Source organism: Corvus kubaryi, unplaced genomic scaffold (genome assembly GCF_017639235.1).
Source record: "Corvus kubaryi isolate FWS band 111438036 unplaced genomic scaffold, C.kubaryi_AGA036_p1.0 split3-73, whole genome shotgun sequence".
In the NCBI taxonomy this organism is placed as follows: Eukaryota; Metazoa; Chordata; class Aves; order Passeriformes; family Corvidae; genus Corvus; species Corvus kubaryi.
The window spans coordinates 20,988,031-21,016,003 of NW_024582091.1; positions in this window are offsets into that span (position 1 = coordinate 20,988,031).

Genomic DNA, 27,973 nt, shown 5'->3' on the forward strand with positions numbered 1-27,973 from the left:
ACTTGACTGTGAGCAGTTACTTTCTGAATTTTCACCTGAAGGTAAAGTTCAACATGTCAAGGTCATGCTCAAGCTCACTGGAGTTCATTGGACCATATCAGATAAAATCTACAAGCAACAGAAATGCTTTCAGGTATATTCAAAGTCAAGCCAATGAGGAATGATTCCCTACAGCATATATAACACTATAAACTTGTATTTTACAAGAAACTGGAGAAAGTTTCTTAACAACTGAAAAAAGCCATAGCTGAAGAAACAGATCACTAGATCTGAGTTGTACATTCATCTACATTTAGAGCTGATATTCTGGAATGTTATGGAAAGCTATGAACAAAGTTCATAAACTTTTTATGTAGCTTTGTGTATGAGTGTGGCTTTTTGATGTTTAAATTTTCATTTTTTAAGTCTGTTCTGTTTGGAATGTATTATTCTGTTTCAAGGGTAGTGGAAGGGCTTTCATTTATCTTCTTTTTGAGAAATTGTAGACTGCTTGCTCTTGAAGAAAGTGGTTTGGTAGCAGGTAATTTGAAGTCCTGATCTGAAACGGAGTAAACGTGATTTAAAAAGACAGCATCAATAAAGAGAGGTTCAGAGTGCTAAGGAATAATTCATCACTGTTCTGTTGTTTGCATCACCTTAGTTTCCTTGCAGATGGCTAAGCAGTTGCAAGGAGAAAACTTTAGGAAGAATGGGAAGAGGTGAAGTCTTTATACTCCTTTGTAGTTTTAAAACCTGCTGGTGAGTCAGAGCAGCAGAGGCCTGTGTTTTAGCTTTGGACTGGTTTTACAGCATGAACAATTTTTTTTTGCTCTGTTCAGAAAATTGGAGGACTAAAAATATGTTTCAGCTCGGAGTCCTCCCTTTCTGTGTAAAACTTGCACTTACCTGTTTTTCAGTAGTCTAAACTATGCAGTAGCTCACCAAAACAAATAACCAAAAAAGCAGATAGTGTATTTTTTAGTATACTTATTGAAAAATCAAAGAGGCTGGACACTCTGGGGTTTTCAGAGGTACTCCACCAAAGATCTTGCCAGCTACAGCATGGGGCTAAAGCATCCTGTTGGGAATGCACATTTGCAGCTGAGCAGCAACTTAGAATTGTGTCTGAGTAGCTGCACGGCTGATGGTTGGCCTCCAGTTTGTGCTTGTTATTTCTCCAGAGAGCCCCTCCCTCCTTGCAGAAACAAGCAAAACTGACATTTTTTGATAGAAGCAAAGGACTGTGGGGACCTTCAGCCTCTGGTCTGAGTTCAGGCAGGATTCTGGTTGCAGCTCACAGCACCCTGTGGCCCACAGTGACAGCTGTCTTTGTCAGTGCCCATAAGGAAAACTACTTCAGCTTTGCAGAGGCCAGAACTCACTGCAACAACACACTGAAATTTTGTGGTCTATTTTTTTCCATTTCTGTTTATAAAGCAGAAACTTAATTTAACGTCCCTTTGTTTTGTGTTGCTGACAGCTAGCTAGCTAAGAATAATGCCTTTTGGACAAAGCAGATGGAGGAAGCCAAACAATTTTTCAATAAGAGATTTAAACTGTAAACAAGTTTGTTATAATAAATTATTTCAGTGGTTCTGTAACATTGTATGCTGATATCAAAAAAGGCAGCTTAATTATTGAGGAAATTAAGGAGAGTTAAGTTCCTGAACGAGTTAATTTTAGTTTCATGTGGGGCAACAAAGTTGCTTAAGCTTAATTTCTTGAGGTAGTCTGTATTAGTTTTAGAATATGCCTCTATACTTTGCCATGATCTTCCAAAACATTTAAAAATAGTTAGAGACCCTTAGAATTTTAGAATAATACATATTTTTTTAATAAAGTAATAAATAGGAAAGAGATGTACAACTTTTGTTCCTGAATGAAATTTGTTGGGAATAATATCTCATGCTTTTGTCATGAATGATTTTTTGTAATGAAAAAAACCCCCAAACATGTTGTAAGGGGATATATAAAAGAGTTGAAAAATATAATTAGCAAAATAAAACCCTACACAATGATGCAGACAATTGCCTCAAATATTGCATTCAATATTTATCTTAAATGAGAAGAATTTATATAAAAAACATAACCCTTATCTCTGATTACATACATCTCTTCCATAAAGGTCTGATTCACCATACTTCAGATAAGACCTTCCTGCTTCTTCCTCTCAGCTTAATGTTTTGGAAATAAATAAATTTTAATGTGGTGCAGAAACTAGTAGCAAATGAGAATCCATAGTTAGAAGGGTTTCCTCAAATGGTTCTTGTAAAATGCTTATCATATTTAAAGTCATCTTTGTAAGACAAGGAATACATTTCACTGATTAAGATGTATCATGTAAGAAAACAAACAGATCCTTTGCTTTTACAATGCCTTCTTCCTTTACGCAGCAGATGGTGCTAGATTGTGAATATATGTCAATTTGATTTATTTATAGTCTGAAGAATATACGGTGAAAGACATGGCATGTACAATGTTCAGATAGACTACATAGCAAACTGATCTTTATAAACTCATTTGTTTTGGCACAGTCTTCTGTGGTGTGCATGCTTTTCCTGATATCTCCTCTGCACCCTTCCAAGATTTTCAGAATTGCTCTATCTATCGTGCTTATGAAAGATGCCAAACCTAACAAGCAGTTGAGTGACAGAATTGCAGTCAGTTCTAAAAGGTACCTTTTAGCTAAAGAATAGGCAGAGTAGAGGTAATAGGAGTTTGTCTAAACTTCATTTATCTTTTGTACTAGAGCCTGTACTGTCAGCAGCATCCCAAAAGCCTGGCAATTTTCCCAATCCAGGTCTGTGTGTTAGCACTCCTGGACTTAATGGTACCAGCTATAGCTATGCTACTAAAAAGACAAACATCTGCAGAAGGGTGCATGTTTAGACCTGCACTTAGACTGCCCCTCAATAGGTCTTTGGGCTCACCTATAGTGCCTATCTGCAGCCTGGCATCTAAAGCTGCTAGAGGTAAGAGAGCTGCAGAAGTGACAGTGCACAACTATCAAAGCACAGAATGCCACATGGCTTCTAATGTTATCCTGCCCTTGTGCTCTCCTGCCTCCATCCAGCATGAGCCACTGTCAGAGTACAGTCAGCTCCGGTCACATCACCTGTACCTCAGCATAATTGGATTTGTTGGCTGAAGCATTACTCAAGGAACTCGGTGTCTCACTCTTGAGGAATTACAATGGACATTTGGTGTATAACTTTTTGGGGCTCTTTGAAAAATTCCAGATGCAACAGTATGCAAAATAGGCTGTTTTGTCCCTTGACAGTGGGAACCTTTGTTAGAGTCGGTTAGCTTAGATCCTGACTTCTCCTTTAGGAAGTGATAGATCAAGAAATATGCAAAGTTAGAGCTTATCTGCCTCACCCAAGACCAAGAGGATGAAAGAGGCAGTGTCATTGCAGCCTTTCCAGAGGCCTTTCCCGGACTGGAGAAATAACCTTTTGGGATCCTTCAGGTGCTGATAAGAAATTCAACAGAGAAAAAAAGCCTGCTCAAACACAGAGGAAAACTAGTATGTATTCACTAAGACATTCTCAAATGTCACCCCAGAAGTCATGTCCTGGGGTCATTGGTAAGTTTGAATAATTATTATTATTCAATTAATGCATTAGTAATGTAGAGACTAATGAGTTTCCAAAAGAGTGAATGTTTAATCCTATCAAAGAAGTGGTTACTAAAGCAACTGCAGGAACTTTAATCACTAAACCACAGCTAGTGTCAGTATAACCAGGTGTTGCTGTAATTCCTAATAAGTGAGTCTTTGAACACAATAATGGCATAATTATTTAGTGACTCCACAGATGGGGAAAACAATATGAAAAATAGTCCAGAGTCTTGGATCGTCTGAGTAATTTTCTCAGAAAGACAATGAAAGTGTTACCCAAATTCATCTTATTAAGGCTTTTTAATATAATTGCCTCAGTTTGAATGTTTATGGAAAAAATCTCTTGTATTATAGCTTCCCACATACAGTTCAGACTCCTTGCTTCAAGGTCTTGCATGAATTAGTTCCCATCTGTCTTTTTTTCCCCATCTTCTAGCCCATTTCTTGCCTGCCTTGCTTGGCTCAAACCTACCCCTTTTCCTACTTTCCACCTCTGATTTCTTTTCTGGTAATAATACTTTTTTTTTTTTTTAATTTTGAAAATTGCTTTATGGGACCACAAACATCTTGTTTTCCCTACTGAAGAAGATTAAAGTGTAAAAACAAAGAAATCATACAAGAATTATGTGTGTGTTCTGTGTGCTCTGTATGAAACTTGCCTGAATATTGAGAATGGACTATATGTAAGTAACAAGTCTACTTGGTAACATAAAAAGTGCTTAGCTGTGCAACATACTCATGTTGGACCATATTATATTGTTAATAATGGAAGTCATCTTACACCCTGATCAAGTTCTTGTCAGGGGATTGGCCTTTGGGAACAGGGAAGGTGTCACAGAAGCTGACTAAAGGAGAAGAAAACAAATTTATGAGAAAAACAACCAGTAATGATCAGTAATGATGTTGAGCTAAAGCTAGTTGGTGCAGATGTTGTTGAGGAGTTACAGCACCATATGATTAGACCCGGGATGTCATATGTGAAAGATTTCTGAAATCTTAAATAGAAATCACTGTCAGAGTACTTCAGGCCCCTCTTAGCATAACTAGTGCTTTTGCACCCTCAACTTGAGTTAGTTGGCAGAATTTAACTCAAGTTTTAGCTCTTTAGTAAAAGTTTAAGCTGAGTTAGCTATTCAGTAGAGTTAGCTCTTTTGAAGAAGTCAAACTGCTTTGTAGTCCTCACTTGAGTTACTGGGTCAAGTTTTAAAGTCCTGACAGGCAGGATATATTAATTTGGGTCCTTTGCTTTGCTAACAGACAGATTTCTCTAAAGTCAACTTGCACTTTCCCCCTTCCATCTATTTCCAAACAATTTTTAAAGCCATTTTTTTTCATGACAAGTGATCTCTTTCTACATTTTTTTATTGCAAAGCATTCCAGAATGTCCAGTGACATCAGCATCAAGTATTTTGCTCTGGTCTGTGATAGGCTCTTCAGATTTTCTAAACACTGTTTAAACAATCTTAACCTTGTTTCTACAAAATTGTTATATACCCAGAAGAATTTCATTGCAAACATGAGTGCCATAACAACTTTTTTTTGTTATAATTCTGATTTTCTCAGATGCCTTCAAAATTAGCCCGTTCAGGAAGATGTCTTAAGTGTGCACAATAATGGAGCACAATATGCTTGAATGATTAATTCTCAGTTCTGCCCTTCTGCAGCTCCAAGCTTTGCTTTACGCCCATTCCTGCTTGTCCCCATAAGAGATGTTAATTCTCCTTTGTGGATTCTTCTAGAAAAAACGTTCCAAAGTTCCTAAGAAAAGTTGAAGGAAAATTATCTTTTCAGTTTTTATTTTGTGTAATGGGGTAGCTTGACTGAGATTGTTCTAACAGCTTTTTTTCTCCTGGCTGCCTAGGCAATTGGTCCTCATTTTTAATGGCTCAGAAGAAATCTGGCTTTTGTGGGATTTGTTTCCTTTGAGACACATCTCCAGATATTGCTGTGATTCCCTGATATTGCTGTGATTCCCTGAGTTTCCTATCCTCAGCTCAGTGGACTAAGCCCAACTCTGTCCGTAAGTGGCCGACTTCAGGGTGTTTGAAACTGAGAGGCAGATCACTCTCCATGAAATCAATTAGATAATCATGGGGTATTAAGGGGGTATTAAGAGGGCCTGCTCTCTGCCTGTAATCTCTTTGAGTAAGAATTATGATATCAGACTACAGTAGAGGTTTCTGGCAAAAATAAAATATGTCGTATGTGTTGACATGTGTCTTGTCCCTTGAATCAGTGCCCTGGGGAAGGACCTTAGCTTCAGGATTCAACCAAACATACGCTAATCAGAGAAGGCCCCTGATTCCCCACCAGCCTTGGCCGTGTCCCTGGGTAACAGCAAGCACTACTGATGTGGAGCCAGGCTCATGGGCTTCCTCAGAGGAGAGGGAGCCCAGGCTCGAGGACACATGCTGGGGAGATGACAGATGAACACCATGAGATGTGACAGTGTGCCTCATCCCTGCAGGAGCCTCCTCTGTTGGGATGAGCCGGTCCTATGGAGCAATGTTCACTGCTCTGTATATCTTTCCAATAATTCAACATGTGGGAAGAGTGCTGAAAAGCTGCTAATCCACTGATCTGTCCTGTTTTCAGTGGTCCTCTTTCCTATCCCCTGGTTTATAACAAAAAGCAATGACATGTCTGTTATATAGACTGTGAAGGATGCCCATGGTGCAGTAATGACTATGGAGAGCCCAGGAGAAGGAGGTTTGCCAAGTGTGCAGTAAGACCTCACAGGACATGTGAGGCATGTTTGAGACGGTATGGACCTGACTGAGAGCCTCCAAAAGTGCCATGCAGTGTGGATAGAGGAGGATGATGTAGTCATGGAGGCACTTACAGAGACAACTCAAATGAACAACTCAAAACAATATTAAAGTGACTCTTCTGGTTGCAGAGAGGGGGCAGAGCTTAGTGCCATATGGGCGTGGCTAAGTTATCCTATACCATGCACATCACCTGCAGGAGGCATGGTTTTGGGAAGAAAAGGTAAGAACACTGCTGGAGGTGCGCCATTTTTTACCTCCCTCTCTCCAGTGGGAAAGCTGTCAGCATCAGCCCTGCAAACTCCATCCTTTGCTGCCTCCATCTATCCTCTCCCGTTTCTCTGAGACACAGCTACAGGATGTGATGCTGAAAGGAAAGCATCAGCCATGTGGAACTAAGTTGAGGTGGTGAACACATTTTTAGGGGTAAAACACCTCTTTTATATACTTTTGTTATTAATATTGCTGCTGTTACTATGTATTTCTTATTTAATTGCTTTTTGCTTTCAGTAAATTATCTCAACCCATAGTCTCTGCTTTTGTCCCTCTCTTACCAGAAAGGGCGAGGGAAGGAAGTGGCTTATTTGGAGTTTAATTTCTGGTTGGTGTTAGAGCAACAGGATTTAACATCTGATATATTTTCAATCTGCAACTAAGTGCTCCATTTCCCAAAACTCTTAAAAATGTTTTCTTTTTCAGATTTTATCTTACTTTACCACAGTAAGGAGGGATTTCTTGACTCTTCATTTATTGACTTCTCAGTTTTATCTGATTGTGTTTAACACGACTTAGTCATGTTTGCACAGACTTTCATCTTTATGTCAGATACTGCCTTAATTTGTTCACCAGCTACCTGTTTTTGCAATTTGTGGACTTCTCAGGGCAACATTTTCTCTGCCTTTGCTTTTCAATTCCCTATGCCATTATTTATAATCCCTTTAAAACTTCTGCTCTGGTTCTGCAATCTTTAGAAATCTAGATGAGAATCATTGAAGAGATACTTTTTCAGTTTTGTGCTTCTTATTGTAAGTGGATTCTGAGCGAATGTTGCCATAGGCTCTACAATACTTCATGTCTGACTCAACAGTCTCAGCCTTGTTAAATGACAAGAAGAAATCACCAGTTTGAGATTTTTTAGGAAAAAAAGATCTCATCTTTTAGAAGAATTTTTTTTTTAGGATCTCATGTTCTTTGAGTTTCTTTAGCACAATATAATAACTGCATTTTCTCCCCACTGTACTGTAGGCTACTGAAAGTCTAGCATCTTTGAGCAAACAATTGAAAAGTATAAAAAACCCAACTCTTGCAAACAGCTAAGTCTGCACGATGGACAGTTCTTTTCTTATTTGCCTCTTTCTTCCTGTTTCCTTCCAGATTTACCCTCTGGCTTTACTTTCATTCCTGCCAGGAATGTTCTTTAGCAGTCGGAAAGGAGTGCTATCTGTCAGCGCTCACAGTTATCGGGTGGGCTCACCCAGAGCATCCGACTAGCGAGGCTGTCGTGAAGGGCTCCCACCCTCGGTGCAGCAGCTGCTGAGCTGGGGGAAGCCGGGCTGGCGCATATCTCGGAGCTGAATGTGGAAACTACCCTCCCAGCAGCAGCATTCACTGCCCTCCTGTCTCCTGTCCTCCTTTTTTCCAACAGGAGAAGCAAGCTTGATCCTTCATGGTGGTTCCCCATGTCTCTCATCGAGCTCCTTTCCACAGCAGGAAGAGCCTCACCCTGTTCTTGCTGGGGAGCAATTCAGCTGTTTTTGCCATAAAAAGATGTCGTTACTCAGGAGGCCATCCAGCCCAGCATCCTGCACACAACAGAATCAGTGCAGGGTCATTCAGGCCAGGTTCCTCAAAGCTTTGGAGACTTGGTAAATGCAGTGGAGCTGTGTCTGATCATAGAAGAATGAGAAGAGAATTTCTTGCATAGCTGTTTATGTTGATATCAGCAAGGCATCTTACACCGTCTCTTACAACATTTTCATTGACAAACTGATGAAACATGAACTAGATAAATGGAAAACCATTTGGAATCGTGGTCTTGAAAGGTTATGATCAGCAGCTTGAAGTCCAGCTGGAGGCCAGTCACTAGAGATGTGCCTGAGGAGGCCAATAATGCTCATCAATAACATTTTCATTAGTGACCTGAAACACAGGATCACAGAATTACAGAATAAGCTGTGTTGGAAGGGACACACAAGGATCACTGAGTCTAACACAGCCCTTCACAGAACCATCCCCAAAAGTCACACCATGTGCCCAAGGGCATTGTCCAAACAGTTCTTGAATTCAGTCAGGCTGGTGCTGTGACCACTTCCCTGGGGAGCCTGTTCCAGTGCTCAACCACCTTCTGGGGGAAGAACCTTTTTCTGATATCCAACCTAACCCTTCCCTGACACAGCTTCAGGCCATTCCCTGGGTTCCTGTCACTGGTTACCAGAGAGAAGATATCACTGCCTGCCCCTGCTCTTCCCCCATTGAGGAAATTGTAACTGCAATGAGGCGTCCCCTCCTCTCCAGGCTGAACAGACCAAGTGACCCCATATGGTTGTGATGCAGTTCAAAAGGACCTTGGCAGGCTCAAGAAACAGTCTGAGAGGAGTCCCATTAAGTTAAAAAAAATGAAATGTCACACACTGTGAAGGAACAACTTCACGCACCACTTCATGCTGGGGGCCAACTCTCTGGAAACCAGTTTCACAGGAAATGACTTAGGGTTCCTGGTGGACAACGGGTGTGATCCAGCAGTGTGCCCTCACAGTGAAAATGGCCAACAGCCTCCTGGGCTGGATCAGGCACAGCATTAGCAGCATGGAGGTGATCTTTCCTCTTTACTCAGCCTTGGTGAAGGCCCAGTGCAAGAGAGACAGGGGCTTGCTGGAGTGAGTCCCGTGAAAGACTATGAAGAGGATTAAGAAAGTGGAACATCCTGCATAGTAGAGGCTAAAAGAGCTGGGGTTCTTTAGCCTGGGGAAGAAAAGGGTCAGGAGGATCTGATCAATGCATCCATATGCCTAATAGGAATGGGCAAAGAAGGAAAAGCCAGGTGTAGTGTTACAGTGGGGAAACTGCAACATGCGTATCAATCAACAAGGCTCGTGGAAAAGAAATATATATGGACCAATTCTTGATAGATGTTTCAGAGATGTTTATTTCTCCAGCCGCATGGCCGGGGCTCTGCCGAGGAACTGCTCAATCACGGGACCCGAGGGTCCTTGCCCACGCAGGGGAACACAAAACAACCAATGGGGAACGAGGCTGAGCAGGGGCAGGGAAACCCCGTGTCTGTCCCCAGGGCCCCTCTCCCAGGACTGCATGGCAGGGGGGAGGGCCCCAACAAATGGTGGATAATGCGAGCAGAACGGTCCCCGATCCCTAAGGACAGCGACTGATTTGTGAGTAAACTCTGGATTTCTTTTCTTGTTTTGTTTTGCTGTTCCATCTCTAAACTATGGAGGAACCGTGGGAAGACTCTTGGCTCTCAGAGCCGCATATGGACATTTATCTTAAACTTGAAAAGAGTCTGGAACAATGATTTGTAAATTTTAGCTTAATTCAAGCTCAAAAGGAACTGAAGCATTTCCTTTCATGGTTGTTTAAGAACTTTTTCTACATTTCTTGGGATTTAATTCTTACCAAAGACTTTTGGAAGACTGTTTGGACACAGTTAATTTCTGAGTCAAAATATATGCCGATGGAAGAATATTTTAGTGAATATTATGTAATTACTGAGACTGTTGAGCAATGTCAGCTGTGTCTTGGCGAGGGGAAGTGTGCCTCAGAGTCTGTGTGACCCAGGCCATGTGGACTGAGCGCTCTCTGAGCAGCAGCGAGGCAGTTCCCGCGTGCGGGCGGAGCGACGCAAGCTGCAGTGTCGGCAGCGGAGCGAGGCGTGGCGAGAGCGGTGCGACCCAGCGGTGCCCGCCCAGCTCCGCACAGCGCGTGGTGGAGCGAGCCCCGTGAATGCCCAACCGAGAGGGGCGGCGCGCGGGCGGCGGCGGCTGGCAGTGGCTGGCAGTGGAGCGAAGCCATGCCCAGCTGAAACACGTGCTGGAGCAGGGCGCGGGAGAGTTATCGCTCGGGGGCCCGGCCGAGATGTGGGTGCGGCCCCAGGCAGAGGCAGTGCAGCTGAGAGCAGAGGCAGCAGCGCGCGGGGAGCTGAGCAGCACGGCCTGGCCCAGCCCGCGTGGCCCCGAATGTGACCCTGGGAAGAGCGTGCAAGCACGAGCAGCCCCGACAGCCCCTGCAGCACTGACAACCCTGGCAATTCCAACACGGGAGCAAGCGAAACAGAAAGCAAAGACGCAGCGAGACAGAAAACAGTGGCCACTCGGAAAAAGGAAAAAATCATCATAGCCAAGGTATTAGGAATAGTAAAATGGTATAATGTTAAACAAAATTATGGTTTTATAATGAGATGTGACAACCAAGAGGACATATTCGTTCATAGAACTGCTATTAAAAAGAATAACCCTGAAAAATGCATCCCAAGCTTGGGAGATGGAGAGGTGGTGGAGTTCAAAATTTTACAAGGTAGAAAAGGGTTACAAGCATCGCAGGTCACTGGGCCTGATGGTGTTTCTGTAAAAGGCAGTATATATGCTAAAAATCGTAGTCATGTTAGACAATATCTCCATTATAAGCCCCCCTACAGTCTCCCTTTCTTAATCCCACCTTTCCCTTTTATCCTATATCCTATTACCCCCAGTGTATTCCCAATCCATTTTTTCACCCATGGTTTCCCTCACAAAACCATGCTTTTGCCAATTGTTTCCCCAAAAATTCCTTTCCAATGCCGAGTGGGGGATGAAGAGGGAGAGGGGAGAATTTAACTATTGTTGTTTAGAGTTCCAACAGGTACAAATGGAAGAAACCCTCTCCTGCCTCAGTTTCCCCACAAAGCATGCCTGGAGAGTCCTGTCTCCCTTCTGTCAGCCTTAAGATGTTCCACAGAATCTGTTTGGACATTTAAGGACTCAGGAGGGTGGCTTGTTTTGTTTGAAACTCTCCTTGTTATCTCATGTTTATCCAGTTGTTTTCAATGTTAAGTGTTAAATCTCTTTTTATTAAAAATAAAAGGGTGAAATGTTGGGGTCCCTTCCCCCCTGCCATGTAGCCCTGGGAGAGGGGCCCTGGGGGGGAGACATGGGGTTTCCCTGCCCCTGGTCAGCCTTGTTCCCACTGGTTGTTTTGTGTTCCCCTGCGCGGGCAAGGACCCTCAGGTCCCGTGATTGAGCAGTTCCTCGGCAGAGCCCCGGCCATGCGGCTGGAGAAATAAACATCTCTGAAACATCTATCAAGAATTGGTCCATATGTATTTCTTTCCATGGGCCTCGTTGATTGGTACGCGTGTTGCAGTTTCCCCACTGTAACAGTGTAGGACAAGAGGCAATGGGCACAAACTGGAACAGGAAACGGAGTGATCATACAAAGGTTCCCTCTGAACACTCATCTTAAAACTGCAGCCTGGCAGTTAGGCTCAAAAGCAAGAATTAGCAGTTTTTAAAGACAACCATAACCCCATTCTTCATATTCAGATATATGTTATTTTGTTTATGATTTACCCTTTCATGGTTCTCTTTTTTTATGACCTCGTTAGTATATCCAGGCTTCACTTTCATAAAACCTCCCTCTCTCCCTCTCTCTCAGTTCTACTCACAGGTAAATGTCTTTTGTCAAACAGTAAGTACCAGGTATTGCTTATTCCAGCTAAAGAAGACTAGTAAATATTGCAGTGCAAAACCAGACATGTAAATAAGGTGCATCTTGTGATCAAACAGAGAAAAAGGCATTTATTTGTAAATTAGTGTTGTGTTTGATGTGAACCCAGTAGAAAGGTCTTATTGAAGAACCTGTGAGGTCTGTGAATACTTTTTCAGGTACCCATGTATTTGTAATATCTGGCATGTGTATCACGGAATTTGATCAATACATTGTGATTTTTTTCTTACTAACAGATGTAAATCTGTAAGACCAACTTCTGTGCCCTACAGCAAATACTGGGGACGTAGTCACAGGCAAACTTAAACTGCTATTTCGAGTTTTAAAATACAAGATAAAAACTATTCTGATAAATCACTAAGATGCACACAGTTTTACTCCAAACTTTTTGATGCCAGTACAAACAAGTGACACTTTCACAGAAGGTATTTAACACCATGTGTAATCACAAGAGAAAAAGCAAAGCAACAAAATTATGCTAAAGCAGGATGTTTAACAATTAGCCAGGAATAAGCCACTTTAATAGTCTGAGTCAGCTAAGGATAGAGACTCTTCCCATCATCAGTGGAGTAAATGGCAGATTTTCAAGGAGTTGGGTGAATTATAGCGCGTTAAAAAAAGTTTATTTGCTATAATAACAAAAACCTCCCCATCATCCGCATTCTTTTAAAAAAAGCAAAAATGACCTTATCTTAAAAATTAGGTATCTTGCTCACCCCCTCATCCCAGTACTGAAGCGTTCATTTCTTGCCATTAGCTCAGATCTAACCTGTAGCTTCCTGCTGGGAGAGAAACAGCTTCTACCCTTGGGAGAGAGCTCTCAGCAGGCAGAAGCATCTGGTGTGACAGCATGGGCCAGAGAAAGGAGACACAAGTTTGATGGACTGACTGCCATTGGAATTGGAAAGGGTTTCTGTCTGCTCTCCCACATTTTGAAATATGTTACTTTTTGTTTGGAGCCTTCTGCTGCCATTGTGGCCCAGGGTAGCTCAGGACAGCAGGAATCCCCTGGACATCAGAGCCTCAGGGCTCTTGAGGAGATGTGTGTTTTACATTCTGCCAACAGAAAACACCTTTGAGGACTGGATATTTACTTCTGCATTTCTTGTGCTTTCTGGCTGTTCTTATCCATTCACAGAAGCACAACTAGTAACAGAAAATAATTTGCCTTAGTTAAAGTTTCTGGTGGACTGGATGATGACATGATGATATTTATGCACCTGATTCCTATTCTTCTCCCTTGAAATACAAATCTTTCTCTCTTCTTTGTTCTCTGTATCACTCCTTCTGCTCCTCTACATTTATAATATTTAATACTGATTTTCAGCCTGCAGGATATTTAGAAATGTGCACTGTGGTGAGGTATATAACCTAAGTTAGCTCTATAGAATCTGTCTAGGCTGTAATTCATGGAGATTTATGTATCTCCTAATAGATGGTTATTCTTTGTTTTTATATTCTTTTACTAAGTTGTTGCTACAGTTGCTTATACTCAAACATTTCAGATTGTACATTGGAATAAGTGCTTGACTAAGTGTCACGACTAACTCTTATTTCATGGGTAGTGACAGCAGGGAGATGTTCTTGTTCTTTTTGGAATTTTTGTGATCTGTGTCTTATTTTAGGTTTTTTGCTGGAGGTCAGTAGTTCACAGATATTTTCTGAATAAATGAGAAACTGAGAAAAGTTGAGAGCTTGAAATAATGTGTCAGAGATGATAGGGAGAATTTATTTCTTCATAGTAGAAAGGTAGAAATGAATCCTTTTCCAACACTGAAAAAATTTCAGTTTGCAGTTTTCAAGAAGAGATCTTTTTCCTGCCACTTGCTTTATGCTGGACTACCAGTTCTAATAAGGAACTTTCAGTATTTGCATCTTTCAGAAACACTAGCTTGTTTGTTCTTAATAACATTACTGAAAAATACCAGTAATTATATAATGGCTGTAGAAATCACATTTTAAGTAAATGAAGAGAGAAATGATTTTTTTTTATTATAACTCTCCAATTTATATGTAATTACCAGCTATAAAAGAACCTTCCTGGTATGCATAATGACCACCTTTTGTCCTTGCATGAAAAGTCGAGGTGTTTTCATTCAAGGTTTTGTTCTCTTCAGCTTATTCCTGGCTGGTTGGGAAGACAGAGGCAGCTGTTTTTATGACAAGTCACACAGACCTTCCCCAGACTATTGAAAGTGTTGGTTTGAAAACCAGCTGGGTGTATTCTTAGTCTGTCAAGCCCAGGCCATAGAAACAAGAATCCTGGGCAAGCTAGTTGAAATGTGCCATTGTTAAAAGGGAGCTGTTCTTGATGTTGTTTTTTAATGTTAATAGAAACTAGAAATTACTAATTACCTGTAACTGCTATGATTTAAGAGTAATACAATAGAAAACACGCGGACAACATAAAGCGACACACGTTGTTTTTCCAGTTACTTTGGGCTCCACTAGAGATTTGATTCTCTGCCATCTTTTGTGTAAGTACCTATAAAATTCTACAAGAAAAAGATGCAGGACTAGTCTTGCTGTATCAGTTGTTATGACTATTATCTGTAAGCTGCATTAGAATTCATAATCTGAATGAAAAAACCTTTGTTTTTTGAACAGAAGGAAAAAGTTTACTGTCTGTGTAGCACTACAGCCACCCTTCTGACAGAAATTTAACAGATAACCGACAGGGGAGGATGATACTTTTTGGACTCCATGTCTTCTCTATTGCTAGAGATGGAAAATGTAGAAAAAAGGTGGGGTCTGTAGATGATACAGTCATGGACTGTATGAAGATGTAGTCACTGGGACAAAAGGAAAATGATGGACATAATTCTTGTGGAGGCGTGAGACCTGGTGCTTGACAGCAGCCTGGATATGTAGTCTCAAGGTGAAAGAGCCTCAGGTGATTGTACCTGAAGGACAGGTAGGAGAGTTCCTGTGTAGCAGTCTTTGTAGCCTACAGCAGTTTTATATACTTGTCCCACATCATGTGAGAGTGTGCAGAAACAGCAGTCTCTTTGTCATCACTTTTGTGATGGCATGGTATTACAGGTACAGCGAATGATTGCTACCAAAAGAACACCTGCATCTGTTGGCTTGTCATGAACTTAACAGCAACTGAGATGAGTGCCTGCAGAATTTAGTACACATGTCACTGGAAGAAACTTTCCTACCAATAATGCCCCGTATTCTCCATCAAAAAACAGGGAAATGGCCAGATGTTCTTTATGCTTCAGTGTCTATCATAGGTTTGATTCTGTTTTGGCAGAAATATTCCCAAGAAGGTGGACAAGAAGAAAAAAGTGTCTTGCTGCAGTGCTATTTTTTCCAAATTTTAAAAACTCCTGGTTTTAATTTGGAGTATGGGTGAGTGCAGAATACTGAAACTTGACTTGGCTCTTCTCTTGTTTTCATGAGAATTTCTCTAGATTTGGGCTCTGAAAATTGCTTTTTTGTCGCAGTCGAGTCAGGTCACGACACATATATACACTGACAACTCCAGGCAGTGGCAAAAAGCATCTTTAATTCTACAAAGCCTCTTTTATGCAGTTTCTTGGCACTTGTGCTGTGTCCCCATTGGCTTCTACGTTAACACCCCATAAAACTACTCGTTACTTGCAACTAACACTCATCTGAAACAATCTAAAGCAAATAACAGCCTCCCTAGGCAAGCTGTGCTTTCTACATCTGTTGTTTTGGGTCCTTGGTTCTGTTGATGTTAAAACTTCTCATGGATACAACCCAAATTCTCAAGGGTACAAAGTGATTGTGTCCAAGTCGAGCTCTGTGACACTTTCAGAGCACCTTGTCGGTTTCCACACTCTAAAATCACATAAACTTTGTTTTGTGCAGTGTGCTTTTTGAACAGTAAGCAATTTGGTCAGTGGCAGGTCTGCTTTGTCAGTGCAGACTTCTCGTGTTGTGGTTGCCAGACAAGTGAAATGAGTAGGTACAAGAAAGTGAAATTTCAGTTGAACAAGCAGCAATAAATTCTAAATGTTACAATACCCAATATCTGATTTTGGGTCCTAAACTGTCTTCATACAGGTATGGTTTTTATAGATTTTGAAATTTTGTTTCAGGGCATTTTCCTAAAAGACTAAATCTAGTTTCAGGATCTGAAACACTGAAAAGTGGAATGAAATGTTTGGTGAGCACCACAGTGGTTAACAGTCTGGTTTTCCATGGATTTATGTGCTTTTCAATTCTTTAAACATCCCCATACTCCCCATTCCCCTGCAATAATTTTATTTTCACTTTTATTCCCTACACTTCTTTATGGCACCTTCTGCATGTCCTCCACTGCCCATTGCCCGCCCCCCGCTTCCACTGAAGCCTTTCTTTCAGCAGAGGCAAGATGCCCACGCAGACCTGAGTTGCATTTTGGTCTCCCTGAGTGTCTTCCCTAAACCTTGGCTGCCAGCAGCAAGAGCCAAGGGATAAGTGCTTAGCCATGTATCTCTCAGCCTAGAGCTGAGTCTTTCCAGCAAAGGAGCTAATTTGGGAAGTTTAACCACTGACTATGTGTATAGAATGGTGTTTTCTCATAACCATGGGTTCACATTTCCAGGGTGGATGGTACTCTGAGCAACCTGGTCTAGTGAAGGTGTCCCTGACTATGACAGTGATATTGGAATTAGATGATCTTTAAGGTTGCATCCAACCCAAACCATTGTAATGATTCTACGATTTGCATTTTGCTGCAAAACCAATACCTGCTTCAGTCAGCTCCTTTTAGCTCTGAAGTGGGTTCAGTCAGAAAACACAAATTACTGCGGGGGTCTGACGTTTGCTTGGCAAAGGCATTTTATGTGGAATCAAATTTGAAAGGTATGGAAGTACATGAGCTGATGGTTGCTGGTTCTGCTGCTAATGAAGTTGCCTTTGTTGAGATTAGAACTAAAAACTTACTAATCAAAATATATGGGCAAAGGGGTTTGTCATATCAGATATTCTAATAAAAATCACTAAATATTTAACAGTCCTACTTAATACCGAATTAAAAATCTCTCTTGTTTTCAGCAATCCACTTGTTTTATTCAGTTATTTCTTAACAAAGTAGACTATGTAATGATCAGGGGATTTACAATATGTAATTGGCTCCTGGTGATAATGTATATGTATCTAGCTAGTAGCAGAATTTTCTCCATTCAAATGAATTACATTTATTATCTTGATAAATGTGTAAAGATAATTAATTGAAGCAACAATGCAGTGCAAAAATGCCACTCAGCTTCTATTGGAAAAAAACCCTCTTCACATTTTCATTTATTTGGTTCCAAATTTCAGTGTAAACCCATTTTGTCTCTAGCCATATAATAGATAACATGAGGAAGATTTTATTTCTTGAAAATGTGCAATGGTGAGTCTGGGAGATGATGACTGAGTGGATCACAGTTTGGCTTTTCATAGCCTTGAGGAGTCCAAAGCAAGTCTGGTGGTGTGTGCTTCACACTCTGGTTATGGGTGGTCCAGACAGGACAGGCTCTCCATAGTCCTTCTCTGTCAGCTGCATCTTGTTTATATTTGTATCTTTTGCTTTTCAATTACTTCCAAAGTGTTGAGAAATGGTGTGATTGACACACAATATGGAAGTGATAACATGTCAATGTATGTGTTGTCTGCCTATTGTGACAGGCAGTTGTTGCATCATCTCCTTCAAAGGCTTCATAGTGATGCTGCTGCTTCTGAGAGCCCTGTCCTGAAGGAATCTGCAGGAATCTGCTACCATAGCTTGTAACGATCCTCTGTGCTGAAAGAGAGTGGGGAACATGACAGCTTTTCTATCCCACCTTGAATTGTCTGAAGATGGGACAGAAATATTTGGTTATCACCAAACACCAAAAACACCAGAACATCACCCATCTAAATAGTCCTAAAATAGTACTTTCTTTTTCATGCCACAGAGACACTTGTCTTCTTGACCATCAATAACAAGTGAATGGTAAATTTAATACACAGTAGCTTATGGTAAAGCCTACAGGTAAATTACTGTCTTATTTGTAATAATTTGCTTTCTATTTAACGTACTGGAGTTGTTCCAAGGACATCTTTTCATAGAAGAAGCAGATGTAGATGAAGTTTTGCACAATTTAGGCTGTATTTTTTTTTCTGAAACATTTAATTAGCAGGCATGAACACAGCCAGACACTTGAAATGGCACTAAAACAATTGTTTGATATTAAACAGCACACATATTCAACTTGTGAATGGAGTAATACTGAAAAGCTTGAAAATATCACCAAATTGCAGTGTGTTTAAAAAAGAAGTTTTAATTTTCTTCCAAGGTTTATTCCTACAGAATTTAAAAGCTGGGGGAAAAAGTTCTAATGAACACTGAAAACTAAAAGAAAATGAAAGAATGAGAAAAAATTGTTTCGCTAAATGCCAAGAGCTTATTAATGTGTCTTTCAGAGATTGGAAAAAGAATTGTGACCCATATTCTAAAAGCTGTATTGAACTGCTGTGCTCTTACTTGAAAATGTTTGATCACATTATTGTGGGGAGAGTAGGACTCTGAATCATCATGTTAAAAATTTGAATGCAAAAAAAGAACCTAAAGAGTATTTACTGTAAGAAGTTGGTAACAAGAACAATAAACTCAGCTGTACAGTCATTTTTGCGAGTTGTTGAGTGTTTAGGGCCAGTTCCAACAGGCAATTGCAAAAGCAACTGCTTGCTTTTCTGAACTTTACTGGCTGCACTGAGAGCACCTGAATGACTGAGACATGAGCATGTACCAAAGAGTCTTGATGCTTCAGGATAAAGCTCAAGGTGTCCTTTGAAGATGCTTGTTACTAGCAGCCTGAGGTGTAGCATTCTGGATGGATCATGCATAACTCAGAAGAAAACCTAGATTGCATTGCCTAAAAACATTGACTTCATAGTTTTCTACCATCAGTTAGCCATCATTTCATTAGTCTTTGTCTGGAGTACTCTTATATTTACTTACCCTTTATAGATATAATTCATCATCAAAAAAAAGAGAACATACAGATACATAAAAGATGTCATAAACCTACTTCCACAGAATTTTGTTATTTGCGTCTCAGGTGACATTTGAGAGTGCCTTAGATTTTCTTTGGAAAAACTTTTCATATTACCAAACTTAGGGGCACTTGTCACCCTTAAAGACTACCTCTGGATGAATAAGTTGCATCAGTAACTGCTTACAAGGCAAAAAGTAAGCTTCCTCTAAGTCACAGATGCCTAGTAATCATGTACCATCACAGACAGGATTTCTATAGAAAGTCTTTTGTACAGTTACAGGCCTGTACTATGAGAAGACTAAATCCCGAAATACATTTCCCCAACACCTCCTCTGTCATTTTTGGCTCATCTCCTAACCTGACCTAACTAGCAATCAAGAACAAACTTCTTGCAAATCAACAAATACCGAATGAATCTGTTCATGGCAGAACCGTGTGATCCAAAACCAGAAGTATGTGTGCACATTGTTTCTGTAACTACCACAGTAAATGTATTTCACAAGGGAATCACAAGAATCCAGGAGTGTATTGCTCATGTAATGTTCCCATACAATAAGCCAAATACTTTTACAGAATTTAATCACAACAAACAGGAATTAATTAATACAGAAAGCTGAGAAACAACTGGTTACCAAGTAAACACTTTCATGAAACAGCCATTGCATCTTTGACATTTTAGTCCTGATTTTCAAGAAAGACCGATGTAATTCTTTCAAAACTCAAGCCTGGGAAAAAAGAGTATATTTTGATGGATTCTGGACATAGTAGATATGATAAAAACAAGAATTATAGGGTAACTTAGTATTGCAATTTATACAGTTGGAAAGAATGAAAAAGCTGGAATGACAGTTGTTGGTGTGCATGTAATTCTAGAAACACAACAAGCAAAGTCTGCTAGAGATCAATTTATTTGAGCTTACCATAATTCTTTTAACCAGTTAGGCAAGTAGACAGGCAGTGGGAGTTGATATCCCTGGAGAAGGGTGGGGGTGCTATCAAGAGGAGAGGAAATTGATAGCCTCTGTACGACAGTCTCATGAGGAGTAAATAGTTATTTGCCACTTGTAAAAAATTAGTGTTAGACACCTTATGGGTAAGATTACAAATGCTCTGCAAAACATGACTGTCTTCTGGAATCTTTCTAGATAACCACACAATAGAAAGAATAAACATACAAGAAAGAATCCCATATGCCCCATCCAATAGCTGAACTATGTTTTAGACCAAGCAAATAATATAATTAGTATTTTAGGTAGTAGAAAAATTGAGATAAAAACTAATGTGGAAAGCAGGATTTTCGATTTCAACTACGTTTTTAAAAAAACTGCTAGTAAACTGTACTTTCCAGGCTCTATTTTTATAATGAGCACATATACAGCCATAGCCTGGTCATGGTCATGCATGGAAGGGGGTGGTGGGAGGCACCAGCCCTGAATCACAGAATGGAGAAGAGCACAGCAGAGCCTGTGTGAAGCCACACAGCGTGGGATTTTCAAAACAAAGCGCTCATGTGGCAAAATAAGAGAATAGTTCATGCACATATTATAGTGAGAAATTAGCATATGTAGTACCATTTTCACACTCAACCCATGGGGTTTAGAAAGAATCAATTATTGCCAGCACCTGCTTTGGATAGCAGTTTTTTTTCAGCTGGCCGACAGATCATGCAAATGAGTCTGAACACTTATGATTGCCTTTATGCAGCCTGGTGAGAAGGTGGTTGCCTGCTGGCTAAGGTGAGTTTTGGAAAGGCCACTGGGGATGTTTGGGTATGCATTGTGTAGGAGGAAGGGGAAGTGTACATTTGATCTGCTGAGCTTAGTGGAGTCAGCTCTGGCCACAGTCAGGGTCATATGTTCACTTGCAGGTGGAAAGAGCAACGGTCCACTCAGTTGTCAGATAAGGATTCTTCTTCCACACCTCTTATTTTCTAATTTGGAATATAACTGTACCAGGGGATCATGCAGCTTATTTCTGGACACTGTCAGAGCACTGCTGCATCACCCTGACCTTTCCTTTTACCTGCCTTGATGCCATTTCAGCTGCTGGCATTCAGGTAGTTCATTTCAGCACAGTAGGTTGGTACAGCTCTGTGTAGCTGTACCACTGTCCCTTATGTGGCACCTCCTGCTGAATGCACCAGGAGTGGGGCTGTTTATCAAAAGTGACCTTCTCTCATGGCCTTATTTTCACTTCAGCACTGTCTGAACTCTGAATAAACCTCAGTTATATTCACTTCAGTAAGGACAGAACAGTTTCTTTCAGTGCAGAAAATTCAGCTAGTGTCACGCAACATACGTCTTTTGCTCTCAGTCACAATTTTCCTGTTGCAGGATTTGAGATTGCAAACGTTTCCAGCAGCAAAGAAACCCAGGTAATTGGTGTAGACCTCCTGCCCCTCCAGAGAAAGACTGTAAATGGGCAACAAGGGAATTACAACATCCTGATTACTGGAGAAATGTCTTTTGAAATGATAAAGTGGAAAAGATTGGCTATGTCTGCACCAGTAAACCAAACAGGACCAGGGTACATGGCCAGCTGCTCTGTTGCAACCATCTGCACTGTATTTTTAGTGTGGCCTGTGGCATGGTTACTCTTGTTGCAGACACCCAGAGAGGGGCAAAGAAGTGTCATGCTGAGAGCCTGCTGTGAATTGCCCAGGCAGCCGTGCCTGGTCTGAGCAGACCCTGGCAGCTGTTGCCACACCGGGCTACTCTGGAGACACAGGGAGGATGGGGAGCCATCAAATCGGGCAGAGTTCCTCAATCTGCAAAGGAGAAGCAGGCAATCCACACGAAGTGGTGCCTGAAAGTTGACATGCCCTATGATGTCACAACATATATTTGATAGTTTTCAAATACACACCAGACCACTAGTTACCTTGAATATTTTCTGCACATTGTAGGCAAGTATTGAACAAATGTTGCTGTTTTAAAGTTGCCATGCTGGTTAGCCCCCTTTTTTACCTAACCTTGCTCTTTTCTACCTGAGGTAAATAACTCTATATTGCTCAAGGAAAGATTTGTCAAATAATTTAATCACCTCTTCATATAATGATAGAACAAAATTGGCAGAGGAAGCTTGTTATCAATCTGGGATACTGGTAAGCAGTTATTATGTATAATGAGGCTTTTGTCTTGCAGCATTCTGAAGATCATCTTGAGCCCCTCCTTGTGCTTCAGCAAAGGGACCATCATGTTGAATTTTCCTTTAACATTTTTTCCCCACTCCCTGAAAAGAAATTATAGGTTGTTATATGGAAGCTCATTTGAAGCCTCAATTTTCTTGAGTATCCTGCTCTTGTGGGGAGTACCAGGTGTGCTCAGAGACTGTGGCCTTCAGGTTCAAACTCAACTGGCATTCTACAAGTCTTTGATTTTTTTCCCCTTCTGCTGAAGAGGCAGTGGTTGTCTTGACAGCAAGAACAAAGGTTCATCCTTGTACTTTGATGTGTAGCAAGGCTAAAATAAATCCAAAACAGGCTTTCGAGAAACTATTTTTTTTAAGACAAAGGTTGTAGCAAAGGCCCACAATAAGATATATTAAAAATTACTGATTGTATTCAGGATATTTTATTAGACTGCTTGCTGTAGCACATGAAGATGCCACCCATAATAATGTGTACTCTGCGAGGTGATTTGTGAGGTGTAACACATTCTGAACTCAAAATGATGTTATGCTCTCAGAATCATATCCCAAAGGAAGATAGAAGAGCACTCAACAAATTAGTTTTGCTTAAGAGGTCCAAATATTGAAAAATAACATGATTATATTAGAACCATTAAGAGGAGTCCTGGAGTGCTGGAGAGACAAAACAAGCTATTGAAAGAGAAAAGAAGCATTTTGCCTTTTACTGTTTCACAGAAATTCCTTCATCAATGATTTCTATACTGTTGGCCAGGTTTGCAGGGACTCATGTTCAGCTATTCTGTATTGATAAGAAGGTCAACATAAAATTGTAGGAAGTATTAAAAAACTTGTCTATAACATCAGTGTTTTGTTTTGAGCTTTTTAACAAAAAAAAAAATCGTTGAATGACCTACTGTTTTCTCAATTTGAAACATATTAGATTCGACAGTGAAGCTGTATTTGTATATAAAAACTTTTGGTGAAGGCAGAAGTTAGATATTCATCAGGTTCATTTGGTACTATGAATTTATACATACCTGAATAATTCTTTTGGCAAGCGTATTGTTTTTGCTCTTTCTCTGCTGCCCCCCCTCCCCCTGGCCCCATCCCCCAGCTATTGTAGGCACTTCAGGAAAATAAAAATACAATACATTAACTAATAGTGAAAAGAACTAACCAAGAATTTCATCCACCTCTCAGGTGAACTACCGTGAAAATAAAATAATTATATGTCTGTGTTAAACTAATTTCTCTATCAGGTAACTGAAAAGGAAATCCAAGAGATAGAAGTCCATGTTGACATTCAGATCTGCATCTGTTAGTACTCAACGAATAGTTTATTATTTATTTATTTATTTATTGCTGTGACATACTGAGGGACTGTACCAAGTCATATGTTAGAATAGGCACCTGATCATCTCTATATTCCATCAGTTTCAATTGTTATCACTGTATGTGATCTGCGCTGGTGCAGCCTCACCTTGAATATTATGTGCAGCTTTGGTCACTGCAATATAAGAAAGATAGAAAGATATCAGAGAGCATCCAAAGGAGGGCCATGAGGATTAAGGGCCTTGAGGGGAAGCTGTATGAGGAGTGTCCGAGGTCCCTTGGTCTCTTCAGCCTGGAGAGGAGGAGACCTCATTGCAGTTACAACTTCCTCATGAGGGGAGGAGGAGGGGCAGGCAGTGATCTCTTCTCTCTGGTAACCAGTGACAGGAACCCAGGGAATGGCCTGATGCTGAGTCAGGGGAGGTTTAGGCTGGATATCAGGGAAAGGTTCTTCCCCTAGAGGGTGGTTGAGCACTGGAAAAGGCTCCCCAGGGAAGTGGTCACAGCACCAGCCTGACTGAATTCAAGAACTGTTTGGACAATGCCCTTGGGCACAGGGTGTGATTCTTAAGAGTGTCCTGCGAAGGGCCAGGAGTTGAACTCAGTGATCCTTGTGTGTCCCTTCTAACTCAGCTCTTTCTGTGATTCTGTGATTCTGCGATTCTGTGATTCTGCGATTCTGCGATTCTGTGATTCTGCAAAAAGTTGGTTGCTTTACAAGAAAGAATATTAACATTAATTTCTAATGCAAACAGACATTTAATATTAGTTCCTCTAAAAGTAGCAAAAATTATGTAATGGACTCACAAATACTGACTGTTGTTGGAATATTGGCAGAAGTGAGTGGCTAACTTAGAGGAAACTTAAGGAGGACCAACTAATTTTACCCTGAATGCTGTGCAGCTGCATATGTCAAAACACATCTTCGGGTTGCTCTTCTTGCAGTAATGGGAAATGCTACTGATAGGCAAAGATCAATGTGTTTCATGGCTGTGCCAGGGACCTGCAAGTTTAAGAACATGATTCCAAACAAACTGTCCTCTTCATAAGACCACTTGTCAAGATGTAGGTCCAGGATGGTACATCTAAATGTGGCAACACCAAAAACCAATGTAAAAGATTGCATTTTACCTCTTTGCTGGAATATTATGCTAGCAGATTAATTGTGACAAAATGTGAGAAAATGTATCCTCAAAATGTGAGTTTATTAACCTTAGAGGGCTGAAAAGCACAATGAAACCAAGAAGAAGAAGAATGATTTTTAATGACCATTGTAGAATTGTAGACTGTTGTTAGAAAGAGGTTATGGATGATAACCTCTTTAAGTTATAACCTTTATAAGAGGCTCCTTATGCAAAGGACATTCCAGAGTAGGTGATATTTTCTAACAAAACAAAATGAAAAAAATGAAATGTCAGCTGCTTGGAAAAGAACACAAATTCTTTGAATTCACAGGTGATATTTCTGGTTTGTTTTAAAGAAAAATTTAACTAGTTCTTAGTGTGGTTTCAGTGATCACAGGATATTACCAAAAGCAGAAGGGTCTGATGCTCATATTAAACATTAACCTCTTTCCAGTCATATGAATAAAACTTGCAAGTGGGGTTGCTGATAGCACAGAGTTCTTGGTGCTTGGAAATTCAGTGACGGGATACTTCACATTTACATTCTTGCTGCATGAGAAGGGATTTGAAACACATTTTTTTGTGAAATGTAGCTCTAAACAGGCCTGTGTGCATCTCTGTGTTTGTGTATCACTGGTGGTTTTCTGCTCATTTGCAAATTGCTCAAAGAAGCTGGTGCTTGACTTTACGGGAAGGATGGTGAGTTGAGCATTATTCATTGTTTCAGTTATACTTTCCCTTTTATACTTACTGAAAAGCTTGTCTTGTGCTTAAAAGTGAGTTTCAATAGCACATTTAGGAGGAAAATGAAAATGAAAGTCAAACAAGAGTATCTTGAGCCTCTATAAAGCAGAATTTTCCCACGCATACCTCTGTACCAATGTGTCTCTGTTCCACCTTGCATGTTAGAAAACTTGCCAGCCAGGTTCCGGGTCTTTCTTCATTTATTTGCCACTCAGGCAGAAGTAAAAGGACAGATAGGAAAGGTGATTCTTTAGATCCCTTGGTGACCTTCTATTAAGGCAAAAAGAGCATGCAAGCAAATACAAACATTAATCTCTCTTTAGAAATTAGCATACTAGGTGTGGAATACCTTAAAAAGAAGATTATATCTTAGAATCCAATTCATTTATCACCTGCTGAAACAAGTATAGCTGCTTAGTAGAAGCTAGATTATTTTCTAATAAATGGAATTTCAGTTAATAACTGCACCTTAATCAGTGCAACATATAATTTATTTTTATTAGGCTCTATCAGTCTGCTGGGAGATAAGGGTTTAAGGAAATTCAGCAGTTGTAGGATCAGCCAGCAATTTTTTTTTCTTGATCAGAATTCTTGGAGTTGTAATTTGTATTATTTCAAGCAGTTTCTCTTGATGTCCCCTCTTTGTAAGTGCATGTAATTACCTTAAAGAACATTAAGAGGAAATATCAAAAATCTGAAGTCTCTTGCATAACCAGAAAGAATTGGGTCACAAGACTACAGGTTTTTCTTGTGGATGGCCTTGTAATATTTCTTTTAATTATTTGAAAACCCACAACAATAATTCGATGTTTTGATAACTAAAAGCTAATTTGTTTTACACTAATATAGAATTAATATCTAAAGATCAAGACCAGATAAACTGCATAGAGATATGTGTAGTTACAAAGAAAAATTAATAAGAATTATAATAATATGTCTGTGGATATCCTTTAAGCAGTAATGAAATGTACTAAGGCTCTGGATTCAGATGTAATGCCAGCAGCAGCCAGAATCTGGAATTATTGCCATATATGAAAGTAGTAAAATGGTGCAGATATTCATAAGAGATTAATGACTTCGATTTTTGTTTCCTCTGAAGAATCAATTATGGCAAAAAAAGCCTACCACCTGCTTCCACAAAAGATATTTTTTTCTTTCTTGGCATCTTTGGAAGATGCCAATCACAGGACACTGACCTGTGGGGGACTCATCAGCTTTGATGCTTACACAAATGGTTATCTTGGTGGGAGGACAATGGGCAGAGCTCATGGAATGCACAGTGTGAGACTCCCATTTGGCTGGGTGCAGTTGTTGCCAGCCAGCTGTGCTGCGTGTGGCTGGGCTGGGAGGCCAGCTGTGGCCATGCTGCCAGCTGTGGCCATGCTGCCAGCTGTGCTTGTGCCGCAGGGTGGTGGATGGCTGAAACCACAACCCTGTCCTTCTGTTAGCCTCATGGATGGCCTGTCCTTGGATATTGGGATGAAGGCTGTTTTTAACTAATTTTTTTGAGTTTTTCTCATTTGCCTGTAGAGTCAGACTCTTGAAGTTGCTATTTTCACTTCTTCCACCTGGCATTTTTCTTTGGACATTGCCTGCTATTAAATACTCAGTGTTATCTTGCTTTCCTCCTTCTTTAACTTTCTTGAACCATAGGAGTTTAAATCCTGTGGTGGCAACTTGCTCAGCCTTGGCTGAGTCATGGAGTGACTTCTGATGTTCTTGCCAGCAGCTGGACACCATGCTGAATGAGGCTGCTGCCACAGTGCTGGCTAACAGCACGTCAGAGCCGCAGCCCATCTCTCCATCTGCTTGCTGGACCTTTCCTCAGGCAAAAGCATGCCAAAGACAGCCCTTTCTGTAGCTCAGCAGTAGATGGCTCAGCCATTGCTGTTACTTCCATGACTTGGCACGGAGTTACACCACAACTGCAGCACTCCCAGGGCAGGTTTGCTTTAATTACTTCCAGTGCAGTACAATAAGCACATACTGGAATAAATGAACAGTTGCTCTGCGGCATCAATCTTTAACTTTTGTTTTGTCTGTAGTCTCTTGCTAGACACCAGGCCAGGCAGACAAACATCTCTGCTTCTCTCCGACTGCCACTGGAGGCTGACTTGTCTGTGAATGAGAATTATTTTCACTAACACTGAGAAAGTAGAGTGAGCCAAATTCTCTCCTCCACTCGTATGCAGTGATAATAACTCCACTGGGAACAAAATAGTTAATCTGGCTGCAGGTGGATGCAAGAGGAGGGACATTGAGGCTCTTCATCTGTCTGTATGGAAGCACTGATGCATGTTTGATTTCTCCAAATAAACAAGGAAAGACAAAATGAGGGCAAATCCTTTAACTTGATTGCTGGTTTAGATATGTATTAGGGATACAGAATGCAAACCAGGATTTTCTTAGGAGTGAATGTGCCTTCCACCCCCACTTGGGGCCATGGGGAGCATACCTGGGAGGATCATGTACAAAGCAGTGTGTAAGATGCTATCCTGAGTACCCTATTTTAGACTGAAGGCAGGGTATGTCTAGTAGAAAGTGAATTAATACACTAATTTCCAATATAGTGTAAGTATGTAC